Below are 15,000 nucleotides of genomic sequence, written 5' to 3'. Positions count from 1 at the left end.
CCCATCGTTAAAACTTGTGTCCATATGGAACACAATCTATTCTATTCACTCTATCATACAATACCCATATGGAACACAATCTATTTTTTACACTCTATCATACAATATCCATATGGAACACAATCTATTCCATTATCTAAAATAAATCTCTTATCATCAAAGGCCCCTAATGCCTTTTTATTTACTTCTTCACTATATATCTTATGTTTATAACTTCTTATTGTATTCATTTTCCTATATTCTTCTTTCTTATTCATCAAACAATTATAATAATTTCTAAAAGTTATTGATTTCTTTATTACATATTTCTTTATTCCCTTTAACCTTTTATCAATCTGATCACCATACTTATAAGCATATGCCTTTGCTCTCAATCCAATAAACTCACTCATTACTTTTCCACCCAACTCATCCTTAAACTTACCAATAACCTTTTCATTCTTTTTTGAAAATAACTCACTCTTCTTACTAAAATTACTTGTATCATATACTCCAATGTTTTTCTTCATATCCTTATAAACATCGTCAGTTTTTATATCTAGAATAAAACTATCGGTGTCCATATACAACAATGAAGCATTTTCACCATACTCTTTCTTTAAATCATTATACAAATAATCATACATCAATATCTTTGATAAATCAAGAACTGCTGTTCCAATATAAATTGGTTTATCCATGACAATACTTTCCTTTTTCATATGAATAGCAGAAAAGTTCTCTGAAAAAACCTCTTCTCTCTCAAAACTTGGTTTATTTATCAATCTAGAAGCTTCTTTCCAAGATGTTGCAAATCTAATGTTTTGCCTGTTTCTAACATTCTCCATTGTCTTTCCAAAGACAGCATTATTCATCAATTTATAGAATTCCCCTTCAAATTTTACTTTTGTATTTGTTCTCATATCTGTATTGAATTTAATATACTTTTTCATCCAAGGACTTTGTTTAAATTTTAAAACTCTATGAATTTTAGCTACTCTCAACCCAGCAGATAAATATTGTCTCAAGTTCCTTTGATGCAAAACATATCCCTCTTTATCATAGAATGTTGTTAATAACTTTTCTGTTGATTTGCCTTTAATATTAAAACTTTTATGATAATCACTGAACCATTCTTTCTTTGGGGTTTCTTTCTCACATGCAAAAGGAAGGTCTTTATGCTTATTATGAAGATCACTCGGGTACTTCAAATCAACTTCAAAATAATAACCTTCTTCTTTGCCATTCAATTTCTCTTGAGAAGAAATAACAATATTCATCAAAGCCTTTTCATAATCCTTTTCTTCCACCCACTCTAATTTACCATAAGGCAGAGATTGAGACATTGCCCATCCATACAAATTATTAGCATCAAAGTACATCAAATAATTACTATCTTTTTCACTCTCATAATTTGGAAGATATTTATTATTTGCTTTAGCATATCTTTTTGAACATACTTGTGATATTCCACCTCTCTTAGACTTCTCAATCATCAAAAGCATATCTACATCACTGACTAAATCTATATCTTGTTTTGTCATTTTCAACATTGCACTCCAAGCTAAACCAGGAGCTGTGAAATAGTGGGCAGGATCTAATCCATAACAATTTTTATTATGACAGAGTGATCTAAAAGCTTCAAACACATCAGCTAACAATAAAACATCTGTTTTTAGATACAAATCATGATATTCTCCAAGGTTCTTTATCTTAAATAATTTCCAAATTTCTTGTGCGTGTTTATATTCCTTATCACTTATCTCTTCTTCATAAAGGTTATTATAGAAACTTTCTTTTGAAGGAAGTTGTGTTTCTTTAAATCTCATAAATGAATCCATATAACCATAAGGATAAATTCCCTTACTTGTAAGAATTTTCTCTTTACTTTGAATTTCATTCCTTGTTTCAATTTCCTCTCTAGTTAGAATTCCCTCTTTAATCAGAATTTCATCTATAATCAGAATTTCCTCTTTAGTTAGAATTTCATTCTTTGTTCGAATTTTCTGTATAATTAGAATTTCATCTTCAGTAAGAATTTCTTCATTCATTTCCTCATTAATTAGAATTTCCTCTTTACTTTGAATTCTCTCTTTAATCTGAATTTCCTCTTTAGTTAGAATTTCCTCTTTTGGAAAGAATGAACTAAGATTTGGAAAAGAGCCCGTGGAGCTTAGATTTGATGCGAGGTTGGCTAGTGGTGTTCCCATAAACTTGTAAGAATCAAGAAACCTTATACGAGTTATAGGTTTTGTGAATATCATTTTTGTAAATGAAATATACTTTTGACTTGTGTTTGTTATGGCAGAAATATTCCCTGGTGTTTTTGAAAGTTCATTTATAAATAGATGTGTGTCATAGTTGGCGCTGTTGTGAAGAAAGACTGGAATAAAAGAAGGTAATTTATAATTAAGATTACAACAGGAATGAGCGGGACCTCCATATTTACCAGTAAGATGACAATGATCCCTAACTTTAGACTCCTCAATTTCCTCCTCACAAATATGACAGATATTGTTCTTTCTAAATTCTAATTTTTCTTCTATGGTTAATTTCATCGGTTCATTTGTTTCTTTCATTAATTTACTTAGTCTTATACAATCCTTTTCTAATCGTTTTACAAACTCTTGTGAAGCATTTTTTCCACTATACTGTTCAAGTTTATTATACTTTTCTCCAACAGATGATTTGATATAATAACAGAAACCACAAGGAATATGTTTTTGATATTTATTTGTATATGGTTCTTTTGGATTAGGAGAAGCAGTATTTATCTTTTAAGGATACATTCAAAATCAGCGTATATCACAAATGGGTGCATGATAGATTTATTATAATCTTCAAAAGAAATCTTTTCACCAGGTTTAGGCATTGTAATTACAGCTGATTTATGATTACTACAATATTTTGAATGTTGTTCTAATCGTTCTTTTGTATGAAATGAATTAAGACATCGCTTACAAGGATATATTTTGTTTGCTGTTCTGAATACCTGAGAAGAGATTAATCTTGATAAATTATTGATGTATGTGTAATGTGAATTATTTCCAACACTAAAATATAAAAGATCAATGTGTGTTTCTTCATTTTTATAGTTGTTTGAAATTTTTAATATTTGAACTTTGTTTGTATCCGTTAATCCATATACATTAATAGAAAGATTATTCTTTTTCTCAAATTTAGGAATATCTGTTAGTGGCATTGGGAAATTAAAATCTTTAATGTCCAAGGTATTCTCATATTTCATATATTGTTTTACTCTTTCTGAATTACATTTTGGTGGATGTAAGTGAGCAAGAACAGACCAGAGAAAACATTTATTATCATTATTCTTAATATTAACAACTGCCTTCTTTCGTTTTATTTCTTTTGGTAATTCAATATAAGAAGAAGCTTTAAGAGGGTTTGATTTTTGAATGTGTACATCTAAAAAGATGATTTTTTTAATATTGAATCCACTTCCTACCACTGTATTAGCAACATCCTCCTCTTGTCTTGATAGTTCTTCATAAACCGCACTATTCAAAAAAATCTTGAAATGATGTTATAAAATGAAGATCTGTTCTCATATAAGGAGTTTGTTCTTCATCTTGTCTTTTCATATTCATTTTCACTCCCATATAAAACTTTAAAGTTTTCATTTCTTTTAATGTTTTTTAATAAATTTTTCAACATCAGGTTTCACTATTTCAATTGATTCAATTATTGATGATGGACCGGGTTCTCCAAATTGAAAAATCCTTATTTTTATATGCCCTTTAAATGCCCCATCAGTGTTTTCAATATAATAGTCTCCCTTTACTTTAAACTCATTTTTCTTGTGTTTTTGTGATTGAAGATGCCTATTATAACTACTCTTCAAAACATCCTTTGAGCAGGTATCACAATGTTTTCTTTCCAACTCAAGAGGGGATATTTTGTGAAATAGATTAAATGTGTGTTTGTTGGTTCGGAGGTGTTTTCTATAATGTTTATATTCGTGATTACAAACATCGCAGTATGTTGTATTCACCATATTTATATAATAAAACTTTGCTTAAACTAAAAATTTCTTGATGAAAATTTCGTTTATTTTACAGGTGAATCTGTGCTTAAACTAAAATTTTCTTGATGAAAATTTCGTTTATTTTACAGGTGAATCTGTGCTTAAACTAAAATTTTCTTGGTGAAAATTTCGTTTATTTTACAGGTGAATCTGTGCTTAAACTAAAATTTTCTTGATGAAAATTTCGTTTATTTTACAGGTGAATCTGTGCTTAAACTAAAATTTTCTTGATGAAAATTTCGTTTATTTTACAGGTGAATCTGTGCTTAAAACCATTTTATCCTCCAACTTTTTCACTTAATAAATACAATGTTTCAAGACACAAAAGACAAGTTTCAATCAATCTCTTCATTTGTTAAAGATGCTGAGAAATATGTCAAGGATGTAAAATTGAACAAAGATAAATATAACAACTATTGGATAAAAACAATTATGGTGGATATGATGAGTTCTTCAATTTACTTCAGTGGAAGGGCTTTTAGTATACCTGGAAGAACATCAATTAAGGTATCTCTAACAAAAGTTTCTCCTCTCCTTCTGGCAATATATTCAAAACTAGAAAAAGCAATGAAACAAGAAAAGGTATCAAAAAATAAAAACCTTATGGATGAAGCTTTAGAAAGAAAAGATAAGACCATCTGTAATATGCAAGGAGAAATTTGTATTTTTTTCAACAACCCTAAAGATATAAATCCTGATGAAATAAAGGATGTTAATATATCAGGTGAAATGACATTTCGTTCAATTGTAGTTAAGGATCATTTTAAAATTACCTTTAATATAAAAAATGTAGCAGTTGAATCTGTTAATGAAAAAATGTATATCGATATCGATGGTAATGTTTTTTCTACTAATTAAATGAGCCAATATTCAACTGAAGATTTTGAAGATTATGAGAGTGATTATGATACCGAGAGTTTGCATTCAAACGATAGTTATGACACCGAGAGTTTGTGTTCAAATGATAGTTATGAAAGTATAGATGATTCTGAAAGTATCGAAGATGATATCGAAGATGAATTTCAGTTTAAGTAAAGTTTTACTTTATAAATATGAATAGTTTACTCGATTTTGAGCCTCTTGAATTCCATGATTCTCCATATGACAAATTTGAGAATTGTCCTGCGTGTGAAAGACGGGGATTAAACACAGAGTCAAAAGCCTATAAACAATGTATATTCTGTGATTATCTTCTAATTAATGATAATCAAAAATATAAAAGGAAAATAATTCTTTTAGATTTACACCAAAAATGAATTACTTTACAAGATTGATTCGAGAAATGAATGTAAAGAACGAGGGTGAGAACACACCTTTCCTTACAAGGGAAGAAACTGAACGTATTAGAGAAATGTTCAAAGGATTGTTGTTATATCTTATTCATGGATGTGATTTTCAGGGAAATATCAACACAAGATATTGCATAAATAAAATAATGGATTATCTTGAAATTAAACCTGAACTTAGGATAAAATATAGAATTTCGAAAAAAGCCAAGAATAAATTAAATAACCTGTTTTCCAAATATATAAATGAATGATTTTTTACCTATTTGGGAAAATAAGATAAAATTTGACAACCATAAAAATCTCCCAAATTCATTAAGATGCCTCATAGTTGGTTCAAGTGGATGTGGAAAAACCTGCTTACTTTTAAAGATGCTCCTCACTCCCAACTTTTTAGATTATGATAATTTAATAATTTTCACAAAGTCGAGTTTTCAACCAGAGTATCAACTACTCTCACAAGGTTTTAATGCTGGTCTTCAAAAGAAGATATAATCGGTTTATTTAAACTTCAAAAAAACCTAAATGATTTTAACATTGAAGATATAATACAACTATTTTGTGATACACAGAGATGTAAAAGAAATCAAAACCGATAACTTGTATTCTGAGTGATAATACGGATGATATACCGTCTCCCCAAGATTTGGATAAATCCAAAAAGAACCTCGTTATCTTTGATGATTGTGTTAATGAGAGAAACCAAACGGTAATGGACAGCTACTACACAAGAGGGAGACATTCTTCTTGTAATTGTATTTATCTTAGTCAATCGTACTTTCAGCTTCCTCGTCGTTCCATCAGAAACAATGCTAATACTTTTATTTTATTCAAGTTAAATTCAATAGATATAAACAATTTTTGGAGAGACAATTGTTCTACATTATGTAGTAAAAAGGAATTTGGGGATTACATGAAACACACGACTGAAAAATATAAATATATTGTTGTGAAACAAGATGAGATATTAAATGATATTTTTCAATAAATAAATGGATGCAAAAGAAAGAGCAAGAAGATTTAGGGAACATCAAGAGTTGGTTTCAAAAGTTGTAAAACAGCAGGAAGACATAAAGAAGAAACGCAGACAGAAACTAACGGGCGAAGAAGCATTTGAAAGAAAACAAGAGAAATTTTTTAAACCACTTTTAAAAACTTCCCAAGGAAAAATGAAAGATGTTTCCACATTTCCCACGGTAGAATATACTCCTAAAAAACTTCAAATGTTAAAAGATTTCAGTCAAATGACGGAGGAAGAATTAGAGCATTTAGGAGAATTAGAATATGATGATGAAGGTTTATTTCAACAACTGGAAGAGATTAATCGACCCCTGATTATATTGTGAATGCTCTTCAAAACAATGAATATTCAGCGGATTCAAAAACCAAAGCAGGACTCATTCCAACAGAACAATCAGCAATATTTCATCTTGTTCAAGAAAAGGTATTGATATTTAATGATGAATTAAGGTTCTTGGGTTCTGCTCAACCCCCTGTTAAACTAACTCCAAGATTAATGTTTCTTCTCACAAAAGATGGAAGACAAGGTTCAACTGTGAGGGATGAATCAAAGTATATTGATAAACCATTGGATATGGAAAATAATGATGATAGAGTATATATTGATCTGCTGAACACTCTAAATTATAAGGTTATTCTTTCTGGTAAAAGTAGGAAGAATGAGAAGGAGAAACACATTATTCAGGCTTTAAGTATCCTTGGTTCAGGTGTTAGTTTTCTTCCAAATGACCCATCGCAATTAGTTAATAGACTGTTATTGTTGTTAGGCAGTAAGAAGGCTGGAAATAACAATTGTTTTAATGAAGCATCAGCCATTTTAGACCAGTTGATGAACATGAAAATAATTAATAAATATCAATATAAAGACATTTTATCTCATATTAAATAAGATGAGAAGCACAATCCTTAGTTTCAATTTCACAACAAGCGACCACACATCTTCATTCCCATACCCACTACAACTTGACACAACAAAAGAATATGAGGCATCTTTATTGTCCATGGAAACTTATAATACCTTATTTAATATAACCGAGAAAAATGACAAGTTTAGTTATAATCCAGGAAGTGGATACAAAACGATAACAGTCTCACCCGGAGCATATGAGATTTCTCAAATATCTTCCGAAATTGCTCGTCTTATGAAAGAACAGGGTGATGAACCAAAAAATATTGTTATAAACATTCAAAAACATACTTCAAAATCAACGATTAAAGTTAAAAATAACTACAAGGTTGATTTCACAATTGATAATTCATTTAGAGAGTTATTGGGTTTCTCCTCAAAAAAGATTGAAACTAATGGGACGTTTTACAGTGATAATGTCATTCAAATATCCTCAGGAATAAATTCGGTGTTAATTCACTGTGATTTGATTGATGGTGCTTATAATGATGGGAAAAAAACAAATACAATATTTTCATTCAGCGCATACTCAACCCCAATTGGTTATAAATTCAATATGGAACCCAAAAATTTGGTTTATCTACCTGTGTCAGGAAAAACCATACACAGAGTAAATTTTAGGATAACCGACCAAGATAATCGTGTGATTTCTTTTAATGGAGAAGTTATATCCATCAGAATTCACCTACGTGAAGTTTTCCAATAAATAAATACGATGGTTATTTTGAGGAAACACGAGTTGGGAAAATATAAAATAATTACAGGGGATGGGATGTTCCTTTCCCCATACTACAAGGGTGAAGGTATGTATCTTGGTAGAGGATACTATAAACCTAAGAGACAAAGGGGTGTTGGACATCAATTTAGAGGAGATGGGATAATTGATACTCTCATGGGTATTGGTTCAACTATTCTTAAACATAAAGATCTAATTGGTTCAACTGCTTCTGCTGTGGGAAATGTAGCAGGTGCCGTAAAGAGTATAAAAGATGCTCAGAAGGAATCTCATAAATTACAAGCAATAAAAAAAATTAAGAAAGGCAAAACTCAGTTGTGCCCCCAAGAACGACAGAAAATAATTCAAATACTTGGATCAGGGTTTCAAAAGTTTTAACATCTTTTTTTTCCTAAATAAATACAAGTATGGAAGCAATTGATAGTATCTATGATTTGGATGATACTATTATTATCTCAAACTCCACTAAAAAAGAAGATTACTTCAAGGTAAATGCAATAACTGGAACAGACTGGAATACGAATGGTACAAAAAGTTTTGAAATAAATAATCAACAAACCTATTTGAATCTCTCCGAAAGTTTCTTGTTGTGTAAATTTAAATTCACTAAGGCTGGGAATAACACAAACGCTACACTTGTAAATGATTTCTTCTGGAAAATGTTTGATAGTGTGCGTTTGTATATTGGAACACAAGAAGTTGAAGCGGTTGATTATGTCTCTGCTGTATCTGAAATGATAAAATTTACACTCTATACATTCAGTGATAGAATGGGAAAGGGGTCTGTCGAAGGTTTTATTCCTGATATGTCAACGGGAACAAACACAGACCCTGGGTATACTCAAAGGAAAGGAATGTATAATGATGATACAAAAGCAGAAAATAGTTTTACTGTGGCAGTTCCTCTTAAAGGTATATTTGGATTTTGTGATCATGATAAAGTTCTGTATGGCCTTAAAATTAGATTTCAACTACAAAGGAATGATAATGAAAATCGATTGCTTTTTGGTGTTGGTAGTGCTTTTGGTGATCAGAATAAATTTGTAATTGAGGAAATGAGTTGGTATATCAGTGAATATACTCCTAATCTTAAAACAGAAGAGATGTTGAATCGAAGACTTAACTCAAAGAAACCACTCAGTGTATCATACCTCAAAAGAAGATGTCAACACGTTAAACTCAATCAAACAACTTACACGTGGAATTTGGGTGTTCTGGAAGGAAAGCCACGATATCTGTGGATCATTTTTAAAAAGCCAGATGGTGATACTGCGACTGATAAGAATAATGCATTGAGTGATAATGCTAAGGTGAAACAACTTCGCGTTTCTCTAGATGGAACATTTTACCCACGAGATAGATTGGAAATTAATTGGGAAAAAAATGATTTTGCTGAAGCATACAAGTCTTACCAAAAGGTGTGTGAAAGTAATGGAAATAAAGAACCTATTTTGGATATGACAGCATTTAAAAGTTTGTATACAATCTATGCGTTTGACCTGAGCGCTCAAAAGGAAACTATAAAGTCTAATCGAGTGGATACTTCCCTATACATTGAAAGAGGAGAGAGTGAAGAAGTTGATACATATTGTTTGCTTTTGGAAGAAACAGAATTGCAGATTAATACAGATAATGGTGTGATGATTAGTCTCACATAATTTTTTGTTAAATAAATGAGTGGCAAAGTACCAACTGGGGTATATGTTAATCAAATCAATCTTCATAAACTATCATCTTGTGTTCAAAATCAAAAGCCTTGTACGATTAACGTTAATACAATTCAGAGAAAAGGAGCAGTAAGAATTGATGTTTTTCTCACAAGAGAACAGGTTAAAATCTTGAATGACACTGGCTCACTTAAAATTAAAATGACAAAACCAATGTTGAAAAAATATTCAATAAGAGAGACGAGTGGAGGATTTCTCCCATTTCTAATTCCTTTATTTGCTGGTTTAAGTGCGGTTGGAGCATTGACGGGTGGTATTTCAACAGCGGTGAAAACTGCCAACGAAAAAGGAAGGCTCAACTCCAGGCTCAAAAAGAATTGGAAAGACATAACAAAGAGTTGGAGAAACAAATTAGTGGAAGTGGTGTAATTGTAGATTTTGCTGAAAAACTTGAAGGTCTGCCTGATAAAGCGAGATTGTTAGTTGGAGATATGCTTTCTTCTATAGCACAAGCAGGTGTAAAATTAACGAAAAGAGGTAATGGATTATATCTTTCTAATAAATAAATGAGCATTGATGAGTGGTTGAAAAAATTTGGAAAGAATACAACATCAAATTTACAACTTGTCAAATATTGTAAGAAATTAAAAATTCATAATGTGGTTATTTGTATGAGAGATGAATTAACAAATGTGCCGAAACATACAAAGAATATTATTATGAACTTAGAAGATAATAATGGGAACGGTTCTCATTGGGTTTGTATTTTTAATAGTCAAGACAAATATTATTTTGATAGTTTTGGTCTTCCACCACCTGTTGAAGTCATAAAATTCTTACAGAATGGTGTTTATCAAACATTTCAAGTCCAAGAATTAAATTCCAAGTGTTGTGGCCAATTATGCCTATATGTGTTATTTCAACTCAACAAAAATAAAAAATTTTATGATATTATTTTTAATCTAATATAAATGACTTATGTTGGTAAAGATGGTTCTATCTTTGGTTTATCTCAAGAACTGGATATTGATTTATCAAATTATTACACAAAGGCACAGGCTGAACGACATAAATATAATATAACCAAAAATATTAACATGAAAAATGCTTATAAATTAAAAAATTATCCAAGCCCGACTGACGCGAATGACTTGGTGAGATTAAGCGATTTATCACAATATATATCCTTAAATAAAACGGCTGTGTATTCCAAAGATACAGAAGTGTATACAGAATTCACAGTTCGAATTAAAATAAATTTTTATAAAGAAGGGCGTATCGTTTGTATGAGAATAGAACAATGGGGATATGATATGAATGACTTAGGGTATAATTGGTCATTTAAAATTAACCTCGAAGACCTGGAACAATTAAATCAGTCTCGTAAGGAAGAATATTATCCACTTGGTATCGAGAATGAGTTTTGTGGGGCTACGATTAGTAAACAACAAATAAAAGAATTTAATAAGGGTAAATATAATAATGGTTTTGCCCTTGTTTATCTCATGAAAACAGAAAAAACAGGATTATATATAATAAGTAAGGAAATACAAAATGATTTAACTATGGGAAGATGGGGAGGTGTTTCGTGCCATAATATTATTCTAACATATATTTCTAATACATAAATGACAGCAAGAAGGCTTCAAGAAAATTATCATTTCTGTGTCCAAGCATACCTTCAAGAAAAGGGTATTCGGTATTTTAATAAATATGTTCTACAACATAAGAATGAGGTATTTTCAATAAAAGATTGGCATTATGCTGATGTTGATAAACCGACAACTTTAGATTTAATTAGAATGTTAAATAATGAAAAAATTATAAAGTTAAGAAAAGGTAAGGCTCTTTTAGAAATTCAAAAGAAATTTTATTGGTTTCCTGTTGTAAAAAAATTATTTTGGATACAGGAATAACAAGAAATCCTGATGAATATATGTATAATATTCTATGGGGTGTAAGCGATTCAAGGATAGTAAGGGATGAGGAAGGAGTTGAAGAAGAGAGGGAAGAGGAGGAAAAGGAGAAGAGGGAGAAGAAAGAGAAGGAGGAAAAAGAGAAGAGAGAGAAGGAGGAGAGGGAGAAGAGAGAGAGGGAGGAAAGAGAGAAGAGAGAGAGGGAGGAGAGAGAGAAGAGAGAGAGGGAGGAGAGGGAGAAGAAAGAGAAGGAGAGGGAGGAGAGGGAGAAGAAAGAGAAGGAGGAAAAAGAGAAGAGAGAGAAGGAGGAGAGGGAGGAAAAGAGCGAGACAAAATAAATATCAAAATATGGAAACCAGTGAGATTAAAAAAAGATTAAGGGTATTACAGAAAATAACTCAACCCACCGAGGAGGAAAAGAAAGAATTGACAAGTCTATTTGCAATACTTTCGGCAAGACTATTGGCATCGACAAGATATGGATTTTAATTCAAGTTTTTCATTTTTTTTTTTTTCTTAAATAAATGGAGGAGAGAGTGAAGGCATTTCTAAGGATTCTTTATGTTTTAAAAATCAAGATTCAAATGTGCATGTTGGAAACTAAAAAGGTTTTTGCACTCTGCAGGAATTTTTCTCATAAATAAATGAGTTATTGTCTCAAATGTAAAAAGAAAACTAATACTAAAAATATTTCATATATTAAAAGTAAAAATAACAGGGTTATACAAAAAGGTATATGTTCGGTGTGTGGTTCAAAAAAAATCAATTTATCTCCCAACACAAACTAGGAGGAGATATCCAAAAGTTTTTATCAGGAAGTAAATTTACAACTACTGGAATACCAGGGGAATTACATCTTCCAGGGTATTCTTTCTGTGGCCCAGGCACAAACTTGGATAAAAGATTAGATGAGGCAGACAATCCTAAATCCTGGAGTAAGCCTATCAATAGAGTTGATGAAGTGTGCATGAGACACGATATTGATTATGGGAATACCACAACGTTGGAAGAAAAGCATGAAGCCGATAGACAAATGTTGTATAATTTGTCTCTGATACAAAATCCAACCTTGAGAGAAAAAGTTGATCGGTTCATTGTGAAGAAGATGATCAGTGCTAAATTGAAACTTGGACTTGGAAATTCAAAAAACTTATAGGCTCTAATGATGCCATTAAGACTGAAGAGCAATTAGCTGATGAATTACATAAACCAATATTCACAAAGTTTCAGAGAAGGAAAGTTTATTCCAAGGAAGTAGATTATATCTGGTCTGCTGATTTGATTGAACTCAATAATGATAAGGGGTACAAGTATGCTTTAACCGTTATTGATTTGAGGAGTAGATATGCGTGGGTTGTACCATTAAAAAACAAAACAGGTAATACTCTTATGTTAGCCTTCCAACAGATATTTAATAAAAGTAAGAGAAAACATAAAATTGTGGACTGATGAGGGTAGGGAGTTTTATAACAAGACATTTATGAATTTTCTAAAAAATAACAGTATTACATTATACAGTACCTTTAATGAAGGGAAGGCAGTTGTTGTTGAACGTTTTAATCGTACCTTAAAAGAGAGACTATATAAAAAATTCACACAACTCGGTTCACAACAATGGTCATCTTTTATTCAAGATATTGTGGATAAGTACAATGACACGATTCACACGTCAACAAATATGAAGCCATCAGAAACATTTACAAAATTAAAATATGAAAAAGAGATTAATGTCAGAAAACCTAAGTTCAAAGTTGGTGATATCGTAAGAATATATAGGTGGAAATCTCATTTTGAAAAAGGTTATACGAAAAGATGGACCAACGAGCTTTTTAAAATTGTTGATGTAATAGATACGGTTCCTTGGACTTATAAGATATATGATTTGGAAGGGGAAGAGATTTTAGGTTCATTTTATTCACAGGAATTACAAAAGACAAAGATAAATTGAAATTTTTTGACTCCGCCCCTTTTTGGCTCCACCCACACAAGCCCCCGCCCACACAAGCCCCGCCCACACAAATCCCACACAAACCCCACCACACACCCCCACAAGCTCCAATAAATTGAAATTTTTGACTCCGCCCCTTTTGACTCCGCCCACACACGCCCCTCCCACCGAAGCCCCGCCCACACAAACCCCACACAAGCTCCACACAACCTCCACACAAAAACTCCACACAAGCTCCACACACACAAACCCCACACAAGCTCCACCCATATTCATCATATTCACATAATTAGTGATTAGTTAATTAGTTCCCCACACACACAACATGTTTATTTAATTAAAAAATTATCCACCCATCCACACAAGCTCCACTCATCCACCCATCCCCCATCTCTCCACCCATCCATTTATCCACATAAGCCTCATCCACATTCACCCCTCCCACACAAGCTCCACCCACATAAACCCCTGCCCATATAAACCCTGCCCACATAAACCCTCCCACATAAGCCCTGCCTACACAAGCTCCACACAAAAACTCCACACACATAAACCCCTCCCACACAAGCTCCACCCACATAAACCCCGCCCACACAAGCCCCACCCACACAAGCCCCACCCACACACACCCCGCCCACACAAGCCCCTCCCACACACACCCCACCCACACAAGCCCCCACCGAAGCCCCGCCCACACAAGCCCCGCCCACACAAGCCCCACCCCCCCCTCATCCCCCTGTGCGCCCCCACCTTTGACCCACCACCTCCCTCATCCCACCCCCACCCTTCCCCACACACACACATGGGGAGGGGAGGGATGGGATGAGGGGGTGATGGGTCATTGGGGGAGCGCACCTACCCCCTCCCCCCCCCCACCCCCCCTTTACATCTCTTTTATTCTTTTCTTGTAATTCAGAATCAAGTAATTGTAAACAAAACAAATATAATTTATTAATATTGAAAATATTAAATATTCATTTGCGAGAATGTACAATCTTTCCCAGCAATCTTCTTCAGATGCCTTGTGATTTCGAAACTCAGACACCATATTCTGTTTTGAAACAAAAAGTGGATAATAATTAGGTTCTATAAAGATAATTACATGGTAATATGAATAAGCCTCGTTGACCACTGAATTAACACACCAGGAGCCTGTCATCCTTTCAAGGTCAATAAAATGAATTCCAGTGTACTGACAAAACCACGTCCAAACTAATGATGCAACCAACATAAGGCGACATTCTAAAGAGAGAGTGATATTAATAATAATTCAGAAATATTTACCTCCAGAAAATCATGTGTTGTACGAGTGATATTAATAATAATTCAGAAATATTTACCTCCAGAAAATCATGTGTTGTACAAGATTGCTTCAACAGCTGATGTTGTGCGATAGTGCTGAAAAAAAAAAAAATAAGTCAAGGGTATAGATGAAGAGACAGACAGGGAAAGCAACACACACACACACACACACACACACACACACACACACACAC

General features: G+C 32.5%; 1 protein-coding gene and 1 long non-coding RNA gene across 2 annotated transcripts in view; one reads left to right on the top strand and one right to left on the bottom strand.

Annotated features, from left to right (window-relative positions):
- LOC147019725 (uncharacterized) overlaps positions 1 to 15,000 on the top strand; it is a 174,797-nt gene that overhangs the window by 127,728 nt on the left and 32,069 nt on the right. The gene's annotated exons all lie outside the window — the stretch shown is intronic.
- The window catches only part of LOC147019726 (uncharacterized), a 1,311-nt gene continuing 709 nt past the window's right edge, over positions 14,399 to 15,000 (bottom strand). Inside the window, exons 2-3 of the long non-coding RNA XR_015062045.1 lie at positions 14,845 to 14,902; positions 14,399 to 14,555 (exon numbers count right to left, since the gene is read on the bottom strand). This is a non-coding gene — a long non-coding RNA (uncharacterized LOC147019726). The remainder of the gene's footprint in view (positions 14,556 to 14,844; positions 14,903 to 15,000) is intronic.

Source organism: Eptatretus burgeri, chromosome 9, assembly GCF_056783735.1.
Source record: "Eptatretus burgeri isolate ZD-2024b chromosome 9, Ebu_testis_v1, whole genome shotgun sequence".
NCBI classification, from domain to species: domain Eukaryota; kingdom Metazoa; phylum Chordata; class Myxini; order Myxiniformes; family Myxinidae; genus Eptatretus; species Eptatretus burgeri.
Note: the sequence above shows the minus strand (reverse complement) of the source record. Positions and strands in the feature narration are given on the sequence as shown.